This window comes from Mobula hypostoma, chromosome 6 (assembly GCF_963921235.1).
Source record: "Mobula hypostoma chromosome 6, sMobHyp1.1, whole genome shotgun sequence".
NCBI classification, from domain to species: domain Eukaryota; kingdom Metazoa; phylum Chordata; class Chondrichthyes; order Myliobatiformes; family Myliobatidae; genus Mobula; species Mobula hypostoma.
In genome coordinates, this window is record NC_086102.1 from 55320010 (window position 1) to 55343111 (window position 23102).

The 23102-nt window shown below is 40.9% G+C and overlaps 1 protein-coding gene across 8 annotated transcripts in view; it reads right to left on the reverse strand.

Moving 5' to 3' along the window:
* LOC134348055 (zinc finger and BTB domain-containing protein 20-like) overlaps window positions 1-23102 on the reverse strand; it is a 348683-nt gene that overhangs the window by 83302 nt on the left and 242279 nt on the right. Inside the window, exon 1 of one of the 8 annotated variants that reach the window (XM_063050855.1) lies at window positions 18018-18368. The exons of the other annotated variants lie outside the window; for them this stretch is intronic. The gene's annotated coding sequence lies outside the window, so the exon portion shown is untranslated. Of the gene's footprint in view, window positions 1-18017; window positions 18369-23102 lie in introns of those variants that run through there. 8 annotated transcript variants of the gene reach the window in all.

Genomic DNA, 23102 nt, shown 5'->3' on the forward strand with positions numbered 1-23102 from the left:
GTTCAGTGGTGGTCTAACCAGGATTTTATAGAGCTGGAATAATGCCTTGAAGCTCTTGAACTCAAACTCTCAACTAATGAAGGACAACCCTATCAACTTGTGCAGCAACTTTGAGGGATCAATGGACAAGGACCCCAAGATCCCTGTCACTCCACACTGCCAAGAACTCTGCCATTAACCCTCTATTCTGTCTTCATATTCAATCCTCCGAAGTGAATCATTTCACACTTCTCTGGCTTCCAGTTTAAGATGGATTGTTGAAGGAAAGCAAATACTTATTGGTGATTAACAAAACAAGGAATTCAACTAAATACATTATTAATAACACTTCTGTAAAAAATTGTGGTAAGCGATCACCACAAACAATGGAGAGGCTAGTAAGGTCCAGGCTGAGTCGAGATTGAAGTGCGCGGGTGTGAGGTTAAGTTGGGGTGAGGCAGAGGCATGTGCGAGGCAAAGTTGAGGCGAGGTCGAGGCATATTCGAGGCGAGTGCAGCAAAGTCAGATTGGAGGAGAAGCAGATGCTAGGCCCATCGATCTAAACTAAGAGTGAGGTTTGACCAATCTAAGCACTGGGCCGATTTAGAAAGGTCAGTTACAGGCCAAAATATGGTGGCAGGGTACAGGCCCGGAGCATATCGATGTGACAGGGCCCAGGTCTTAGAGCGAGGAATGACTCAATGTTTGAACAATTTAAATACCAGGCCAGATGGATTGAAAAGAATGGGTGCTGGGACCAGAGGTGAAGGTCGGGCTGGTTCTGCTCACTGCTCAGTAACATTTGCCTCACTGTAAGCTGCATAGAGGCTGAAGCTGTGGGCCTGCTCCGGGCTTCATGTCTATCGGCTCCACAATGTTTACTATACGCTGAATTGAGGCTAAGGCTGTGGCCTGTGCGTCTGAGGACTCACTTTCATTTTAAATGCTAGTTGCTTACTTTTATTGTTTAATCAAATTTTTTTCACTCTGCATATTAGGTGTTTGTCGGTCTTCTATGGATTATTTTGGGTTTCTTTGTTTTGTGGCTGCCTGTAAGGAGAGAAATCTCAAAGATGCATAATGTATACATTAATTATAAATGTTCTTTGAACTCCATCTGCCATTTCTTAGCCCAGCTCTGCAGCCTGTCAATGACCGGTTGCAACCTTCACCAACTTCTGTGTCATGTACAACCTTACTAGATGAATTAATCATCCATCTTACCTCCAAGCAGAATATGCTCCACCTACTACCATCCTCTGCCTTCTATGGGCAAGCCAATTTTCTAACCACACAGCTAAGTTGCCTTGGATTCCATGCCTCCTGACTTTCTGAATGAGTATACATGGGGAACCTTACCAAACACCTTAATCAAATCCAGATGCACTATATCCAATGCTTTACCTTCATCAATGTGCTTTGTCACATCCTCAAAAAATTTAATCAGGTTTGTGAGGCATGACCTGTCCATCACAAAGCCTTGTTTGAATATCCCTAATCAGACCTATGTTTCTCCAAATGCTTGTAAATCCTGCCTCTCAGAATGTTCTCCAATGATTTGACTAGCATTGAAGTAAGACACACTGGTCTATAATTCCCATGGTTAGACCTACTCCTTTTCTTGAGCCAAGAAATAACATTTGCCACTCTCCAATCATCTGGTACTCATCCTGTGGCCAGGGAGGATGCAAAGATCATTGCCAACATTGCAGCAATCTCTTCCCTCGCTTTCCATAACATGGGATAAATTCTGTCCAGCCCCATGGACTTATCTATGCTAATGTTTTTTTGAAGTTTCAGCACATCCGCTTCATGTCAATTATAACTAACATGATTATGGATACACTGTTTATCTTTCAATGTAATCTACTGCTTCTTTGCTTATCGAGGAAGTGACAAAGAAAAAGAACTGAATAATGTATTTTGCAAACTTAATGCCCTTAAATATTGAAAAGTAATTCAAATAACAATCAAACCAACCAAATGTGCACCGATATGCTGTGCCAATCCCCAAAGGATGGGATTAATCATAAAAATGAAATACTGAATTGATTCCCAGAAATAGATAAGTGGAGACCCATGGTATCAACTCGTCATTGTTTAGTTTCAAATTGTTTTATCCCACTAACTTAGCTCTTAAAGAAGTTGCCATATTTTACAGAATATTACCAATATTTTTAACTTGAATCACTTTTATGCAACTATACAAAGGAGTCAAAAGTATTATTCTAAATATCTGTTTATGTCTAAAGGTAGTTCCCAGGAAATACAACTTCACTTCCAGGGATCATGAAAAATACTGATACATTTTTAATCACTTTTGTCCTAACCTCTTCATGGTAACATCGACTAGCAAAATAGATACTGATGCATTTTTTGCAGAAAATCCAATTTAGTGTCTCAAGGCAGCAGTAATAAACCATTTCAGCCAATGGATACAAAAAATTCAAAAAAGAAGAAATAAAAGACATTCTTTTAATCTCAGAACCTCATCTCCGCATTTGGAGATCACAGTAAAATACATATGCTATTTTTCAGTTGAAGTTTCAACAAGAAATAATCACTGGCCTTCAGATTTTTTTCTATCGTTCAATCTTGTCTGTTAAGATGGTTGCTTGATGAAACATGGTGAACTGATCTATCTGGATATTACAGAAAAAAGACCTTTTACAATTATTTGTTATATTGTTGCTTTAAGAAGCATAGAGATAAATTAATGAATTCTTCCTGAAGACATTTATCTCATTTCAAAGAAACAAATATTACAGAATTAATGCACGCCTATCATCAGCATTGACACTAGAGTACATTATCGAGGGGGTGCTGGATTGTCAGGGGTGCCGCCTTTTGAAATGATTTTAACTGCGGCCTCATCTTTTGGGAACATTAAATAAAAAATCCCATAGCACTATTTAAAGAAGAACACAGAGTACTCCCAGTGTCCCAGCCAACATTCCACCTCACTCAAATCCTCTAAAAGAACAGTTTAACTTGTCATTTATTTTACTCTTTTTTATTTTTAGAGTTTTCAGAATCCAGACAAAAGAATTCAGAAATAATCCAATGGTTGTAAAGTGACTCTAGATACCTGAGAAAGTGGCAGATCTTTCAGCAGTAGAAAATAAATGATACTCATCACTGACTGCAATTGAGGTCTGCTTCACAACATTACCTTGTTAGTAACGATATGAATATCTGTGTTTGGGCGAATGAGCAGATCAATCCATTATCAAAATCTTTAACGTATGGAACAACATAAAAGACAGAACAAAAACATATCTAAATCTAAATGCCATTCTCAAAGATGTTTAGCTTCAATCAGTGAGGAAAGAGAAAAGCATGGTGCAGATTCATGAAATGGAGTTTAAATAACAAAATACCCTCTCAGTCTCTAGCAAAACTGCAAGATACATTCATTAAATCGAATGAAGGGACAGAAACTTCTGTAGTTTGCAACAATTTCGCTTCAAAACTCTATATTTTAATATTTGCCTTTTATTGTTAGAATATTATGTCTGCACACTTTTGAAGATCTCCAACCACATTCCTAATGATTTATTTTCTTCCCGTTATCTAAAATATTGGCTACAAGAACAGAATTGCCTCTTATACACCAATATGATTTATATGCTGGATTTTCATTGTCTTAAATAACTCACTGGCTTATAGTACTCTGGAGTGAGCCCCAATAAACAAAAACGAATCTAGCAAAATACCACACGGAGTTGACATTTAAAAAACAGCGCTAATAAGAGGAATGCTCCAGGAGGGATCGTTAAAAAAAACTTGCTAATTGAAACAAACAGATCAGAGCCAAATGTGTATTCATCACCAGTTATTGCAGCATTAGCTATTAATGCAGAAGAGTAAATGCAATCTTTTTGCATATCTATTCAAATATTAACTGTTACCTTATTTAAATTTCTTTTAAAAAATGTTCAAATGAAAAGTAATTGGAAGGAAGCTTGTTTTACAAGACTTCCATGCAGTACAATCTTGTACAGTACCAAGTGCACAAAGTGATAGAACATTGACACAGTCACAAATTTATATAAAAAATACAGTGCTTACTTCCTTTGTGTAACGGAGTTTTCGATATGTTGCATAATCCAGGGTCTTAATGACAGATATAGTTCAATCTCCTCGTTAACAGTATCATCACAAACAGAAGTTCAGGTTGAAAAAATACACTGTTTGAGATCTCAAAACCCCAAGGCTACATACAGATATGAAAGTTTTATTTGACTCACTAGATACTTAAAGAGATATTGCATCTTAATAGTACAGTGGAATGACACCCTGATTCTCTACCCCACTTCCATCCCCTCTATTGTCGTTCCTTTACATGCCATGTGGCGCATCCGGTGACTTTTCTGTTGTTTCAATAACATTTGATAGTTTTTTTTTACAAGGTCCAATTGTGAGCTTGATGCTCAACCCAGCACGGACTGAAAGTGTACAAGGGGCTGGCCGGATTTGAACTCAGGACCTTTCGCCCGGAATGCCACTACACCCCCGGCCGGCAACATCTCCTCTATTGTGTACAACTAATCAACAAGCATGGTTAAACAAAATTGGGACTGTGTGAGAGGGGCTCCTTCTCAATAAATGGTATCAATACAGGCACTGTAGGACGAAGACTAGATAGATTCTGTAGGGTAGTTCTGTGAGCAGACCTCATGACCAGAACTCACCAACATGTACCAACGGCTTGTTTGGCTGGTGGCACAAAGGGCCCACCCTGTCAGATTTTTTCTGTTTAGTCTGAATCTCATTCCCAGTGCCTGCTGCCCTCAGAATGGCCGTGACAAGAATGAGACTGTTGCCCACTTCTTTGCAGATTGTGTATTTGTAGATTAGGTCCAGGAAAGAAAGCAAGGTGCCTTTCAGTGGTTCATCCCAAGAAGCTATGTAATAGAGGTGAAAATCAAGTGCTGCTTGAAGATCATCAAGTAGGTGTAGGATGCTCCTTGGTCTGCCTGCGAATTGCTGGTCTTCTTAGTGCAACAGAACCTGTAAGGGAATGTTGCTGAATGGCACATTGCAGACAGCAGGAGTATGTGCTGAGGCTCAGTGTAGCCAATGCAACGTGTCTGTGAAGAAGGACCAGAGTCTAGGGTCCTTTTCCCACTCTACATTGAAGGGCTAGTCTAGTGTAGAGGCGTCTCCAAAATTGTATCAGCACAGGAGGCCAAAAAGGATGTATACAGATGCAATCAGAAGGAAAGGGTACCATGGATCTTTACCCATTTAGGTTTGGCTTGTCATTCAATACTCTTAAACAGATGTATTACTTAAGGTATCCTGATTGATTGCATCCTAGTCTGGTATGGCAGCTGGAATGTGAAGAATAAGAAGTTGCAGGGAGTACCAGACTCTGCCCAACAGATCACAGACACATCCCTCCCCACCACTGGTGGTACCTACAGGAGGCACTACCTCAAGAAGGAAACATCTATCATCAAAGATCCCCACCAAACAGCCATGCTACCTTATAGAAGCCTGAAGTCCCACATTACTGGGATCAAGAACAGCTACTTTCCTTTAACCATTCAGATCTTAAACTTTTAACTGGCAAAACATTATCACCACAGTTGAGCCACGCTATTACCTCTTTGCACTAAAATGGACATTTTTTTGTTCCAATTGTGTATTCTTGTAAAAGCAGCTTAATTTGTTTGATTAATGTATTTTCTGTGCATACTGCTTACATGATGCCTGCGCTTGAGTTGCTGCTTAAAGTAAACTTTTATTTGTAGCTGTACATACACGTACTTTTGCATATGACAGTAAATGCAACTTTGAGCAACAAAGGCACTATGCACCCAAACTGTGTGGAACCAATAACACAGAATATATAGACTGAATGATACTATGAATGTGAAGAGTTTCACACTTTACAGGATAAAATAAAGAGATCCTTCAGATGCTGGAAATCCAGAGCAACATACACAACTGGTGAAGAAACTCACCAGGTCAGGTAGTATCTATGAAAACGAATAAAGTCAATGTTTTGAGCTGAAACCCTTCATCAAGACATACTCTTCACATACTCTGGTTTATGCACTTGCATATATTTCCACGAATACATCTTAATTTTGAAATAAAATATATTTAAGACATATACATTTCTAAACTTCAACCCAACATTGTTCAATATACCAGTTTTATGCAGCATACCATATATAGTTCTGATGTTAAGAAAAAGTGAAGCCTCAGATATTGATATTTTTTCATTGAAACCAGAAACCAAATTGTGGCAATCAAACATGCAGTTAAATGTGGAAGTTGGGACACTGCTTCCAGTCTCTGTTCCTCTGAGGTTAAATGAACTTGGTTGATACAAATGGCATTGACATAAATAAATCCAACTATAAGACATTAGCATACCTAGCTCAGATACACATGAAACTCAACAAAATAAGTTTACTTTACTTTGTCGCCAAACAATTGATACTAGAGCGTAGAATCATCACAGCGAATTTTGATTCTGCGCTTCGCGCTCCCTGGAGTACAAATCGATAGTAAATATTGAAAATTTATATTATAAGTCATAAATAGAAAATAGAAAAGGGAAAGTAAGGTAGTGCAAAAAAAACGAGAGGCAGGTCTGGATATTTGGAGGGTACGGCCCAGATCCAGGTCAGGATCCGTTCAGTAGTCTTATTATAATTGGAAAGGAGCTGTTCCCAAATCTGGCTGTATGAATCTTCAAGCTCCTGAGCCTTCTCTCGGAGGGAAGAGGGACGAAAAGTGTGCTGGCTGGGTGCGTTGTGTCCTTGATTATCCTGGCAGCACTGCTCCGATAGCGTGCGGTGTAAAGTGAGTCCAAGGATGGAAGATTGGTTTGTGTGATGTGCTAGGCTGTGTTCACAATCTTCTGCAGCTTCTTCTGGTCTTGGACAGGACAACTTCCATAGCAAGTTGTGATGCACCCTAGAAGAATGCTTTCTACGGTGCATCTATAAAAATTAATGAGGGTTTTAGGGGACAGACCAAATTTCTTTAGCTTTCTCAGGAAGTAAAGGTGCTGGTGGGCCTTCTCGGCAATGGACTCTGCTTGGTTGGACCATGTCAGGTCATTTGTGATATTGACCCCAAGGAACTTAAAGCTTTTGACCTGTTCCACTTGCGCACCACCGATGTAAATGGGGCCGTGCAGTCCGCTACTCCTTCTGAAGTCAATAACCAAGTCCTTCGTCTTGTTGACGTTGAGGGGTAGGTTAATGTCTTCGCACCATGCCACCAGGTTCTTAATTTCCTCTCTGTACTCAAACTCATCATTACTCAAGATGCGGCCTACAATTGTTGTGTCATCAGAAAACTTATATATTGAGTTTGATGGAAACTTGGCTACACAATCATGGGTGTACAGTGAGTACAGCAGGGGGCTGAGTACACAGCCTTGTGGGGCACTGGTGCTCAGAGTGATTACAGAGGAGAACTTGTCCCCTACTTTTACAGCCTGGGTCCTGTCTGTGAGGAAGTTAAATAATCCAGCTGCAGATCTGAGTGCTAAGGCCCAGGTTCCGGAGCTTAGGAATCAGTTTATTTGGAATGTTGGTATTAAAGGCAGAGCTGTAGTTAATGAAAAGGAGCCTTACATATGCGTCTTTATTCTCCAGGTGTTCTAAGGAGGAATGAAGGGCTAGAAAGATGACATCTGCCGTTGACCTGTTGCTCCCATAGGCAAATTGCAAAACGTCGAGGTTGACCGGTAGGCTGTGGTTGATGTGTGCCATAATCAATCGCTTGAAACACTTCATAGCAACTGATGTCAAAGCCACAGGTCGATAGTCATTCAGGCATGCCACCTTGCTCTTCTTTGGCACTGGGATTATCGTTGCCTTCTTAAAACGTAAGGGGATCTTAGACTGAAGCAAGGAGCAGTTGAAGATGTCAGCAAACCCTCCAGCTAGCTCGCTTGCACAGGCCCGGAGAACCTGTCCCGGGACACCATCTGGGCCCGTTGCCTTCCTTGGATTTATCTTCAGGAAGGCCCTTCTAATGTCCTCCTCGGGGACGACGAATCTCGATGCCACCAGGTCCGGTTCATCGGGAGGGTTAAGTTGGTCAGGAAGAGAAGCGCCACAGTTATTGATATTCCCAGCCTTTTCTTTGCGCCCAGTGATCTCATTTAGACCCTGCCATAGTCTACTGGCATCCCTCTGGTTAGCCTGGGCTTCCAACCTGGCTCGATATTGCCTCTTGGCGCCCTTAATGGCTTTCCGGAGTTCATGCCTGGATTCTGTGTAGCGACTGGTATCCCTAGACCTAAAGTTTGTTTGCCTATTTTGATCTAATTGGTCTTTTAAAAGCAACATAAACCTTAACTGTTACCAACAAAATCTCTAGAAATAAAACATTTTTTTTTACAAGTTATCTTTCAACTGTCAGAAGTAAAAGGAACCTTGTTTTGGTCTCTTGTCTTAAACCAACCCAACTTCCTCTTGCTTTAATTTGCATATCCTACCTGATTTGATATTCATCCAATACTCTATTTGGTGCGGGTGTGCATTGCTTATTGAGGGTATTTTTATCTGTTCAATTAAAAAGATCCACAGTTGCCTGCTTTCGTTAACACTGGTCCCAGACACTAAAGAAAGTACAATGCTTTTTAGATGTTTGGCTGGCAATAATTCGCTATTGGTACAGATAAACATAACACATCTGTTCTACTTTGTTAATACTATGGTCTAGTGATTCAGTTTCTATCAATAATTCACACAACATTGCACATCATCATAAAGGAAAGACTATAACTTCAGGCCTGGCCATTTGTGTGTGGATACAAGCAATAGTGCAGAGAAGGCATACTTCTCAGACGACAGGAAGACTTGCAGGCATCTGCCAAAGAATACAACGTGAAGAGATAGCAGAGCTCATCAATGCCAAGTTGCTGAGCATGCTGAGACACTGCTGCAAGAAAGGAACCTGCTGGCCTCTCTGGCAGCCTGACTGTCACATCATACAAACCACCTGGTGTCACTTAGCCAATCAACTATAGTATACAGTACATTCTAGATTAGGACGCAGCATTCGCAAGTGAGGCCTTCAGAGTAGCTTTGAAGCTACCTAACAACACTGAGTGAAACTCACAAACTTTCCACCTCTCAGCCAATAGCCACTGAACTAGGTTTTTGATCACATACAGTGTTACAGTGGATTCTAGTTAATTGGGTCTTTGGGTAATCAGGGCAGCCACTTATTTGGGACAAATCTTAAAAAACAAAAACTAATAAAATAGCCAGACTGGCTTTAATTATTTAAGACACTATGCCGCTTAACTGGGGCTGGAGACTGGTGCTGAACAGATTCTGACTAGAGTGCACTTGCATGGTTGTTAGACACAACACTGTGCTTCAAACAAACAGTTTCTAACATTGTGTCAGTTGCATGTGTTTGTGTTCAAAAAGTGCTCTTTTTTTGTCACTGACAGCTACTGAGATCTATGCAGTAAGACAATTCAGAAATGTTTTGCTCACTGTGGTTTCAAGCATTCAGGTCTGCATATGCCAAAAATGGCCAGGAGTGAAAATGAAATGATTTCACCACTTCAACAAGTAACAAATTACGAAGAATTTAAAGGTACTAACAATCATCATGAATGTTACAATGAAAATGAAGATTTGGTGGATGCAATGATCAACAGCATTGTATGAAGGCAGTCCATTATCTGCACTAGATGATTGTACTGATTTTGTTCATTTTTGGTCAAAAGAATATGGCGTTGATGAATTCCTCTGTTGATAACTATTAGGAAGTAATGCAGTTGTATAGCTTGATGGACTGCAATCAGCACAAGAGGTCATTGGTTGGTAGCACAGTATGATGTTTGGGAAGACTCAGCAGGCTGCAATTGTAACGATTCATTCAGCACTTGGCAAGGGCAAATAAAAATAAGCAAGATGTAAGCAGAGCAGCCATTGTGTGAGTGGACATTGTTAGAGTGGTCAGACTTTGGCTCAACAAGGTTGGGGGAGAACAGGCTTGGGCAAGTAGAGGCAGAGGTTTCAGTAAGTTTTCTCTTTCTTTTAGTACACAGCTAGTGCACTGAGAATGGGTCCAGAATTAGTGGTATGTTCTTTACGTGAGATGTGGGAACTACGGGAGAACTCCACTCTCCCTGATAACTACATCTGCATGAGGTGCATTGAGCTGCAACTGGATGACCTTTGGTTCATACAGGAAAATATGAGCAGGTGATAGATAGGAGCTACAGCCAGGTAGTCACCCCCAAGTTGCAGGAGGCAGGTACCTGGCTGACTGTCAGTCAGGCGTACCCCTGTGGCCGTTCCCCTCACCAATAAGTACACTGCCTTGTGTATTGTTGGGGGAATAACCTACCGGGGAAGCCGCAGCAACATGATCTCTGGTAGTGAGCCTGTCGCTAAGGGTCAGTAGGGAAGGTGCTAGGGTGGGCTAGGGGGAGAGAGAGAAGAAGAGGAGTGCAGTACTGGTAGAGGATTCAATCATTAGAAGATGTTATGGATATAAAAGACACCCGGATAATACATTGGCTCAAGACAGGGTACATTGCCTCAAGATTCGGGGAGATGAGGAGAAACTGTTTCTCCCAAAGAGTGGTGAATCTATGGAATTCTCTGCCCAGGGAAGCAGTTCAGGCTTCTTCACTAAATATATTTAAGGTACAGTTAGATAGATTTGTACATAGTAGGGGGATTAAGGAATATGGGGAAAAGGCAGGTAGATGGAGCTGAGTTTACAGACAGAACAGCCAAATTCTTATTGAATGGCGGGGCAGGCTCGATGAGCTGGATGGCCTACTCCTGCTCCTATTTCTTATGTTCTTATGTTCTTAATACATTGCCTCCCAGGTGTCAGGATCAAGGATGTCTCAGATCGGGTTCATGGCATTCTAAGAAGGGAGGGTGGCCAGCCAGAAGTTGCAGTATGTATTGCTATCAATGATGTAGGTAAGAAATGAGAGGAGGTCCTGAAGACAGAATATAGAGAGTTAGATAGAAAGCTCAAAACCAGGATTTCTAGGATAGTAGTCTCTAGATGGCTGTCTGTGCCACGTGCCAGTGAAGTTAAGAATAGGATGAAATGGCAGTTGAATATGTTTTCAGAAGAATTGGTGCAGGTTGCAAGAGTTTCAGATTTCAGGATCGTTAGAATCTTTTCTGGGGAAGTTATGACCTGTACAAAAATGACAGGTTACACATAAACCTTGGAGAGACCAATATCCTTGCAGACAGGTTTGCTAGAGCTGTTGGGGAAGGTTTAAACTAATTTGGCAGGGGAACCAGAGCGATAGGATTGAGGATTGGGTAGTTGGTATACAACTAAATGCAGTGTGTAGTGAGACTGTGAGGAAGGACAGGCAGATGATAAGGTAAAATTGCAGTTAGTGGGATGAGTTATAGTGTAACAGGGGGCCAAAATTGAAAAGGGTGATGAATACAGGACTGATGGTGTTATACTTAAGTGCACGCAGTATACAGAATAAGGTAGATGATCTTGTAATGCAATTAGAGATAGGCAGGTATGATGTTGTGGGCATTGTTGCGTCATGGCTGAAGGAACATCATAGTTGGGAATTTAACATCCAAGGATACACACTGCATCAAAAGGTAGGTAGAGCAGAGGGTTTGGGGTGACTCTATTGGCAAAAACTCAAATCAAATCCTCAGAAAGAGGTGACAGGATTGAAAGATTCAGAATCATTGTGGGTAGAGTTAAGAAACTACAAGGGTAAAAAGACCCCGATAGGAGTTATATACAGATTTCCAAACAGAGGCAGGATATGGGCCAATCAGAAATAGAAAAGGGATATAAAAAGGACAACGTTGTGATAGTCATGGGATATGCAGATAGTTGGGAAGATCAGAGAGGAAATTTGTGGAATGCCTAGGGGATAGCATTTTAGCAGCTTTGAGTTCACTACAGAAAGGCAATTCTGCATGGAGTGTTATGTAATGACTCCGATTTCATTAGGAAACTTAAGGTAAAGGAATCCTTAGGTGACAGTGATCATAATATGATAAAATTCACCTTGCAATTTCAGAAGAGAATCTAAAATCAGATGTATCAGTATTACAATGGAGTAAAGTGAATTAGAGGCATGAGAGAGGAGCTGGCCAAAGTTGGTTGGAAGGGAACACTGGCAGGGATGAGGGCTCAATGAATAACAAACTGTGTAAATGCAAATATAGATAAATAGCAATAAATAACAAGCATGAAACAACAAGATAAAGAGTCCTTAAAGTGAGACCACTGGTTGTGGGAATACCAGAAATAGAATGTCTGTAGTTATCCAGTTTTGTTCAAGAGCCTTATGCTTGCGAGGTAGTAACTGCTCTTGAACTGACAGTGTGAGTCCTGAGGCTCTTCTACGTTCTACCTGATGGCAACAGCAAGAAAAGAGCATGGCCTGGGTGGTGAGGACCTTTATGATGGATGCTGCTTTTCTACGACATTTCACGTAGATGTGCTCAATGGTTGGGTGGGTTTTACTCATGATGTACCGGACTGAACCTACTTTTTTGTAGAATTTTCCACGGAAAGGCATTGGTGTTCCCATAACAGGCGGTAATGCAGCCAGTCAGAACATTTTCCACTACACATCTATAGAAGTTTGCCAAGGTTTTTTGATAACATGTTGAATTTCCAGAGACACCTGAGGAAGTAGAGGTGCTGTTGTGCTTTCTTTGCAATTATATTTATATGATGGGTCCAGGACAGGTCCAGCAATACAGAAGACATAGTGGGAAGGCAGATAATTGGAAGGCTTTCGAAAACCAACAGAAGGCAACTAAAACAAGCCATAAAGAGAGAGAAGATTAAAAATGAAGGTAAGCTAGTCAATAGTATAAAAGAGGATACAAAAAACATGTTCAGATATACGTTCAGAGTAAGAGAGACAAGAGTCTATAACGACCACTGGAAAATTACGATGGAGAGGTAGTAATGGGGGGACAAAAAATAGAAGACGAATGTATTAAATATTTTGTGGCAATCTTCACTGTGGAAGATACTAGCAGAATGCCAGAAAATGTAAGTGTGTCTGGGTCAGAAGTATGTGAAGTTACCACTATTAAGAAGAAGGTGCTTGGGAAGCTGAAAAGTCTGAAGGTAGATTAGACACCTGGACCAGATAGACTACACCCCAAAGTTATGAAAGAGGCACTGAAGAGATTCTGAGGGTATTGATAATGATCTTTCAAGAATAATTAGATTTTGGAAATGGTTCTGGAGGACTGGAAATTTGCAAATGTCACTCCATTCTTTAAGAAGGAAGGGATGCAGAAGAAAGGAAATTATAGGCCAACGTCAGTGGTTGGGAAGATGTTGGAGTCCGTTATTAAGGATGAAGTTTCAGGGTACTTGGAGGCGCATTTCAAAATAGGCCAACATCAGCATGGTTTCCTTTTGGGGAAATCTTGCCTGATAAACCTGTTAGAATTAATTGAGGAAATAGCAGGCAGGATAGACAAAAGAGAGTCAGTGGATGTTGCTTATTTTGATTTTCAGCAGGACTTTGGCAAGGTACTATACATGAGGCTGCTTAACAAGATAAGAGCCCATGATATTACAGGACAGATAATAGCATGGATAGAAGATTCGCTGACTGGCAGGAGGCAAATAATGAAAATAAAGGAGGCCTTTTTTGGTTGGTTGCCTATGACTAGTGGAGTGCCACAGGGGTAGGTGTTGGGACTGCTTCTTTTCATGTTAGATACCAATGATTTGAATAAAGGAATTGATAGCTTTGTGGCCAAGCTTGTAGAGGATATAAAGATAAGTAGAAGGGCAGTTAGTGTTAAGGAAGCAGTGTATCTTTGGAAGGACCCATGACTGTGTGGCTAGGCATAGCTCAAATACCACCTATAAATTTGGTGATGATACAACCATTGTTGGTAGAATCTGAGATGGAGACGAGAAGGTATACAGGAGTGAGACATACTAACTAGCGTAGTGGTACTGCAGTAACAACCTTGCACTCAATGTCATTAAGACGAAAGAGCTGATTGTGGACTTCAGGAAGGGTAAGATGAAGGAACACATACCAAATCGGATAGAGGGATCAGAAGTGGAGAGAGTCTGCAGTTTCAAGTTCCTGAGTGTCCTGAGGACCTAACTTGGTCCCAGCACATCAACACAGCTATAAAGAAGGCAAGACAGTGACTATACTTCATTAGCAGTTTGAAGAAATTTGGTAAGTCAACAAAAACACTCAAAAACTTTTGTAGATGTACTGTGGTGTGCATCCTGACAGGCTGCATCACTGTCTGGTATGGTGGGGGGTGGTGAGGGAGGGGCTACCGCACAGGACCGAAAGAAGCTGCAGAGGGTTGTAAATTTAGTCGGCTCCATCTTGGGTACTAGCCTACAAAGTACCTAGGACGTCTTCAAGGAGCGGTGTCTCAAAAAGGCAGCATCCATTATTAAGGACCCCCAGCACCCAGGGCATGCCCTTTTCCTATTGTTACTATCAGGTAGGAAGTACAGACGCCTGAAGGCACACACTCAGCGATTCAGGAGCAGCTTTTTCCTCTCTGCCATTCGATTCTTAAATGGACATTGAACCTATGAACACTACCTCATTTTTGAAAAATATATATTATTTCTGTTTTTGCACATTTTTAATCTATTCAATATATGTATACTGTAATTGATTTACTTATTTATTTTTCCTTCTGTATTATGTATTGCATTTAACTGCTGCTGCTAAATTAACAAATTTGATGACACATGCCGGTGATAATAAACCTGATTCTGATTCTTATTCTGAAAGATCGGGAGAATGGGCAAAGAAATGGCAGGTGGAAGGAAATATAGTGTGGGTGAGTGCATGATCCTGCACTTTGGAGGGAACAAAGGCAAGAACTATTTTCTAAATAGGGAGAAAATTTTTTTTAAAAATGAGAGGTACAGAGGGACTTGGGAGTTCTCATGCAGGATTCTTTAAAAGTTAACTTGTACGTTGAATCCATGGTAAAGAAGGAAAATGCAACTATTTCAAGAAGATGAGAATACAAACGCAGAGATGTAATGCTGAGGCTTTATGAGGCATTGGACAGACTACACTTGGAGTATTGTGAACAGGTTTGGTCCCCTCATGGAAGATGAGATGTGCTGGCATTGGGGAGGGTCCAGAAGAGGTTCATGAATGAAAGGGGTAACATCTGAGGAGTAATTGATGCATCTGGGCCTGCACCTACTGGAGTTTAGAAGAATGGGAGGGGGAAAATCTCATTGAAACCTAATGAATATTAAAAGGCCTAAATATCATGGATGTGGAGAGGATGTTTCCTAGAGTGGGGAATCCAGGACCAGAGGGGCATATCCTCAGAACAGAGGAACCTCCATTTAGAACAGAGATGAAGAAAAATTTCTTTAGTCACTGGGTGGTGAATCTGTGGAATTCATTGTTACAGACAACTATGCAGGGCAAGCCATTGGGTATATTCAAGGCAGAAGATGATAGGTTCTGGATTAATCAGGATGACAAGGGTTACATGGAAAAGGCAGGAGGATGATGCTGAGAGGTATAATAAATCAGCCATGATGGAATGGTGGAGCTAACTCGACAGGCTGAATGGCTTTTTCCGCTTCTATGTCTTGTGGTTTTACTGCAATAGTATTGATAGTGCCCTAATTTGTTCTGTATTTCACTTAAATACATAATTTGTTATTCAGTTTGTCTATTTTTTACATTTTTAACTAGCAGCTAATTGGAACAGCTGCTTAATTGGGCTAAAATGTACTGGCCCCGATGTGTCCGAATTAACCGGAATCCACTGTATATGGCTCTTATTATGGGCATGCATTGCATCTGTTCACTAATCCTGGCTGACAGGTATAACAGAGAAGAGGTGGAGGACCTCTTTGGATTTCCAACAACGTAATCTATGATACCACTAATTACACTAATTCTACATTAATTCCAGTATTATTCTTCACAGATTCTTATCAACTTCCCTTAGCTTCACCTAAATGCTTTACAGTACCCAATTAACCCAACAGTCATTACCTGAAAGGATTCACAGCAGAAATCATCCTGACGAAGGGTTCTGGCCCGAAACGTTGACTGATCATTTCCACGGATGCTGCCCGACCTGCTGGGTTCCTCCAGCGTGTTGTGAGTGTAACATTTAACGACGTTGACTGTGCACCTCACCCTCAAAAACAAACTATCCTTATCCACAGTAACACTGATGAAAACAGCACATCAATGCAAGATCTGGTAAATCTCTATACAAACTTCTGAAAGTGATGTGTCAAAAATACCTTAAATTCAATCTGCAGACAGGAATAATGAAATTTGCAACTAATCTCTAGATGATCTCTTAACAATAGCACAATTATGTAGTGTTCAGAGATCAAAAGCAGGAATCCCAAATTTACAAACAGGATTTAACAGCTTGGAATTCCACTAGCAGGCCCTCCTGCAGCCAATGTGGTTTCCTTTAGCTACGTTATGGGCGGTGCACTCACATCAGCATTCGCATATGATCCTTATTTTGGGAGAGGCTGTTTTAATAGATGGCTAGATATCTCAAGCATGGGAAAGATAATGTGAATAAATTTCCAGGTCCATTGGCTTAATTTTAATGTGTCAATGGCAATGAGCCTTGTAGAAGGCTAGTAAAACCTTGGAGCACTTGGTCAAACAAAACATTGGTTGTACTTTGGTTGCTGCAGTTTTTTTTTGCAAACGTTATTTGCAACAGCAATACAGGTTATTGCAAATCATCACTGATCACAGCAAGAACTGGGAATACTGAAACAACAGTCAAAGTGACCATTTAATTAGCCATATCAGCCTATCCTTACAACTAGACCACTTGGAAGCTGTGAAAGTAATATTAACCACATATCTACCAACAGCTTCTGAAAAATAATCCTCTCATATAAACCAATTGCTTTTCAAGCCATGTACTGCCACAATAGAGTTATCAGTATGACAATATTAATAATTAAAAATATTGTCAAAACATAAACCTGAACTTGCAAAGAGATTTAATCAAAATTCTAAGTGAAATTTACATAGAAAATTTAAAATCCATTTTTCTATTAAACTTGATTTTAATTTTATTTTTTCCATATTATCTTCACCCTATTGTATAGTTAAAATCAACTTAAAGCTATTGATGTAGATCTCTAGGTTTCCAATTCTATCCCAAAAGTGGGAACATTTTCCAAAGAAACTACTTGCATTTATTCTCCGTAACTTCCGCCACCTCCAACGGGATCCCACCACTAAGCATATCTTTCCCTCCCCGCCTCTCTCTGCATTCCGCAGGGATCGCTCCCTACACAACTCCCTTGTCCATTCGTCCCCCCCATCCCTCCCCACTGATCTCCCTGCTGGCACTTATCCGTGTAAGCGGAACAAGTGCTACACATGCCCTTACACTTCCTCCCTTACCACCATTCAGGGCCCCAAACAGTCCTTCCAGGTGAGGCATCACTTCACCTGTGAGTCGACTGGGGTGATATACTGCGTCCGGTGCTCCCGATGTGGCCTTTTATATATTGGTGAGACCCGACGCAGACTGGGAGACCGCTTTGCTGAACATCTACGCTCTGTCCGCCAGAGAAAGCAGGATCTCCCAGTGGCCACACATTTTAATTCCACATCCCATTCCCATTCTGACATGTCTATCCACGGCCTCCTCTACTGTAAAGATGAAGCCACACTCAGGTTGGAGGAGCAACACCTTATATTCCGTCTGGGTAGCCTCCAACCTGATGGCATGAACATTGACTTCTCTAACTTCCGCTAGGCCCCACCTCCCCCTCGTACCCCATCTGTTACTCTTTTTAATGCACACATTCTTTCTCTCACTCTCCTTTTTCTCCCTCTGTCCCTCTGAATATACCTCTTGCCCATCCTCTGGGTCACCCCCCCCACCCGTCTTTCTTCCCGGACCTCCTGTCCCATGATCCTCTCGTATCCCCTTCTGCCTATCACCTGTCCAGCTCTCGGCTCCATCCCTCCCCCTCCTGTCTTCTCCTATCATTTTGCATCTCCCCCTCCCCCTCCAGCTTTCAAATCCCTTACTCACTCTTCCTTCAGTTAGTCCTGACGAAGGGTCTCGGCCTGAAACGTCGACTGCGCCTCTTCCTATAGATGCTGCCTGGCCTGCTGCGTTCACCAGTAACTTTGATGTATGTTGCTTGCATTTATTGAAATCATTTCTTTCAGCCAGATAAAAAGCTAAACTAAAATCAACATGGACATGACAGAAAGAACCAGCTCAACCCACTGACGCACAAATATTCATCAAATCAGAAAGTGACTGCCAAATGACAACTTGGCAGCAACTCCCAGAGCCCAACAATAGCTAAGTAAGCAGGCTGGTCTGTGGCACTATAAGCATTACACATTATTGGTTTTAAAAATATTTTCTCATTTCATAAGTGTTGAAAGTTTAGAAGATCTGCAATGGCTCTACTTTCACAACGGACCTTCAGGTCATTCAACTTCAAAAAGAACTGTATTGAAAAAAAAGTTTAAATTAGGAAATAATACATAAATGTCTAAAGGACAAAAGCACTGAACACAATTAATTACAAACTACGTCTTAACAGGCAAATTAAAGGGACTGGTTACAGGAACAGTCTTGCGTGCCTGCTTATCTATGAATCCATCTTGAAAATAAATGTCCTTTTAGATTTAATATTTCTTCATATTTTTAAAAAGAACAATTTAAAAAGTCATTGACCAACTCATTATGCAATCACATATTAATACTTAATGGATCCAGGACACACAGCAAGTGTGATCAGCTTGACTTTTTGGATGGTGTGGTCCCAAATTGTTTGGCTTTGGCTGATAGTGGATTAGCTCAAACTTTGGGGTGCTCTTCCTTCAACTAAAAGATTCCACTGCACTCCCAGGAAGGTCATACACCTAGTTAATGACACTTCCAAACGAGGTCATAGGCTAGTTAACCAATACTTAGACACACACACACACACACACACACACACACACACACACACATCACAGTGGATCTAATTTGGCTTTTTGACACTGATCAACAGATAAGACTCTTTGGGGTCAAAGTGAAAACAAATTACTACAAATTGGTCTAAATTTATTACAACTATTAAACCCAAAATAATTGAATCCATAACTGCTCGCTCACCCTCTTCAAGTCACTATTCAGTAGATGCACCTTTGGCAGCAATTGCAGCTTGAGTCTATGTAGATAGGTCTCTATCAATTTTGCACATCTGGACACTGCAATTTTTCCTCATACTTCTTTACAAAATTGCTCAAGCTCTGTCGGAATGCATGGGGATAATGAGTGAACAGCCCTATTCAAGTTCAGCCACAAATTTTCAATTGGTTTGAGATCTGGACTCTAACTTGGCCACTCCAAGATATTAACTTTGTTGTTTTTAAGCCATTCCTGTGTAGCTTTGGCTTTATGCTCGGAGTCACTGTCTTGCGAGAAGACAATCTGCTCCTATATCACATTTTTCTTGCAGACTGCATCAGGTTTTCCTCCAGGATTATCCTGTATTTTGCTGCACTCATTTTATCCTCTAACTTCATAAGCTTTCTAGGGCCTGCTGCAGTGAAGCATCCCCATAGCATGATGCAGCCACCATCACACTTCATGGTAGGGATGGTGTCTTTTTGATGATGTACAGCGTTTGGCTTACGCCAAATGTTGCATTTAGTGTTATGGCCAAAACATTTAATTTTGGTTTCATCAGACCATAGAACCTTCTTCCAGCTGACTTCAGAGTCTCCCACGTCTTCTGGCAAACTCTAGCCGCGATTTCATGTGTGGTTTTTTCGGCAGTGGCATTCTCTTTGCCACTCTCTCATAAAAATGAGACTGGTGAAGCACCCGGGCAACAGTTGCATGCGCACTCTTCCCCATCTCAGCCACTGAAGCTTGTAACTCCTCCAAAGATGTCAGAGGTCTCTTGGTGCCCCTCCTCACTAGTTCCCTTCTTGCATGGTCAGGATGGCCAGCTCCGGGCAAATTTACAGCTGTACCATATTCTTTCCATTTCTTGATGATGGACTTAACTGTACTCCATTGAATATTCAGTGAATTGGAAATTTTTTTGTATCCATCTCCTGATTTGTGCTTTTCAACAACCTTTTTGCAGAGTTGCTAGGAGTGTTCTCTTGTTCCTCAGGGTGTAGTTTTTGCCAGGATGCTGCCTCACCAGCATCTGGACCTTCTAGATACAGGTGTATTTTACTACAGTCAATTGAAACACCTTGACAGCACACAGGTCTCCAAAAATGGATCTCCATTTAACTAATTATATGACTTCTAAGACCGATTGGCTGCACCAGTGATGATTTGATGTGTCATATTAAAGCGGGGGGGGGGGGGAGTGAATGATTATGCACTCAATTATTTTGTGTTTTATATTTGTAATTAATTTAGATTACTGTAGAGATCTGTTTTCAGGTTGACACAGAAGAGCCTTTTTCTGTTGATCAGTGTCAAAAAAGCTAAATGAAATCCGTGATTCAATGTTGTAAAACAATAAAACATGAAAACTTCCGGGGGGGGGGTGAGTACTTTTTATAAGCACTGTATATATTCACTCTGAAAATAGCTACTGTATAATGTTAATATATATCTATACATAAGATACCACTAGGTTTTTGTAGCTTCTACTGTACTGGAAGGTACAATGCAGAACAGCCATCTCATACAGTCCAACTTAATACACCAAATCTGAAAGAATGCTCCTGATCATTGTGGCCCCCTATAGCAAGGCTAGCATGTAACACCATAAAGTTTCTGAAGGCACCCAAGTCATTAAAGAGTACTTTCGGTGCTAAATTGTTAAAGTTAAAATATTTAGAAGATAAATGTGTAAAACATTAATTAAAATAATTTGGGCAAAGCTGGGTAAGAAACTGTCAGAAACTCTTGCTCCACTGTCGCTTTACATGGAGAGTCCAGCATCAGATTGCAGAATCAAAGGTAGCAATGAGAAGTTTAAAATTTACAAATATACATAATGTCGCTCAGAAATAGCTTGGATAGTCAATCTGACATAAACAAAGTTGTGCATCATAGACATGGATCTAAAAGAGTCAAGCAAGATAAATAGAAACATCGTCTCATGAATTGTATAAGTGCACTTTTTTTGTAAAGCTCCAGAGATTAGGACAGCAAAGATATGGTTGGGGGAGGCAGTGGAGCATCTATTGAATTCCTTTGAGTCAGTGGCCTGGGCCATGTTCAACGACTCATCTATGGATCAGAATGAAGACATCATGGTTGTCACAGACTTCATAAAAACATTGTAGGCAAGTGTGCCTCCACAAAACCATTCAGAGTCTTCCCCAATCAGAAGCCATGGATGAACCATGAGATGTGCATCTGCTGAGGGCCAGATCAGAGGCATTCAAGTCTGGTGACCAAGAACGTTACAAGAGATCCAGGTACGATCTCTGGACAGCCACCTCATGGGCAAAGTGGCAATTCCAGACTAAACCTGAATCATTGAAGGATACTCAACAGTTATGGTAGGGGTTGAATGTTATCACCTCTTACAAAGTAAAATGAAGCAACAAAGGCAACAACAGGCCTTTGCTTCTAAATGAGCTCAATGTCTTCTAAGCTGATTTTGAACATTAAAGCATGCAGGAACCATCACAAACTCCATCAGCCCCCGAAGATCCTATGATTTGTCTTAGGGTGATGTGACAGCAACCTTCATGAGGGTGAACCCACCAAAAGCATATGGCCCAGATTGGAAACAAGAGAAAATCTGCAGATGCTGGAAATCCAAGCAACACACACACAATACTGGAGGAACTCAGCAGGCCAGGCACGATATATATGGAAAAGAGTACAGTCGACATTTTGAGCCGAGACCCTTCAGCAGGATGTGACTGAGTTTTCACTGAACCTTGGAACAGCTGGGCAGCAAAGATACCGATATCAGGATGTTATTTATTACTACTGCTCAGCATTCAGTATCACCATCCCCTCAAACTAATCAATAAGCTTCAAGACCTTAGCCTCAATACTTCCCTGTGCAACAGTTTTCTTGATATCCTCACATGTAGACCCCAGTCAGTTCAGATTGGCAAATTCTCTTCCACAATCTCTATTAGCACAAGTTCACCACAAGGCTATGTGTTTCACACCCTGCTCTACTCACTTATGATTGTGTGGCTAAGCATAGCTCTGATGCCATTTTCAAGTTTGCTGTCTTAGGCCATATCAAAGGTGGTGACGAATCAGCATACAAGAAGAGACTGAAAATCTAGGTGAATGGTACCAGAACAAGAGATGTGGAGAGGCTCTATATCCTTAAGAGTTTGCAAAAATTCGACATGACAGCTGAAACTTTGGCAAACTTCTATCGGGACAGTGTATTGACCGGCTGCATCACAACTTGGTATGGAAACACCAATGCCATTGAACGGAAGATCCTACAAAAAGTAGCGGATATGGCCTCGTCCATTACGGGTAAAGCTCTCCCCCACTACTGAGCTTGTCACTGGAAAGTAGCATCCATCATCGGGGGCACACAACACCTAGGCCATGCTCTCTTCTTGCTGCTGCCACCAGGAAGGAGATACAGGAGCCTCAGGAGCCTCAGGACTCACACCACCAGTTTCAGGAACAATTACTACCCCTCAATCATCAGGGTCTTGAACCAAAGGGGATAACTTCACTTGCCCCATCACTGAATTTTTCCCACAACTTATGGACTTTTCATCTCATATTCTCAATATATATTGCTTATTTATTATTATAATTTCTTTCTTTTTGTATTTCCACTGTTTGTTATCTTTTGTACATTAGGCTGAACCTCAAGTTGCTGCGGACTTTCATTGATTCTATTATGGATTAATTGAGTATGCCTGCAAGAAAGTTAATGTCAGGGTTACATATAGTGACATACATGTACTTTGATAATAAACTTACTTTGATGATTAACAATGTCATCAAACTCAGCAAATCCTCTAAATTCATCAGAATCCAAATTTAAGCCTTTCAATTCCTATATATAAAAGGTCACTTATATGTAATCAAACTCTGTATTTTAATGACAAACCACAGCTGCAACATTATAAAAAAAACAAATATGTAATTGAAATACCAGAAGCTGGTGAACAAGGAACTCACAACAATGCAATGAATGAC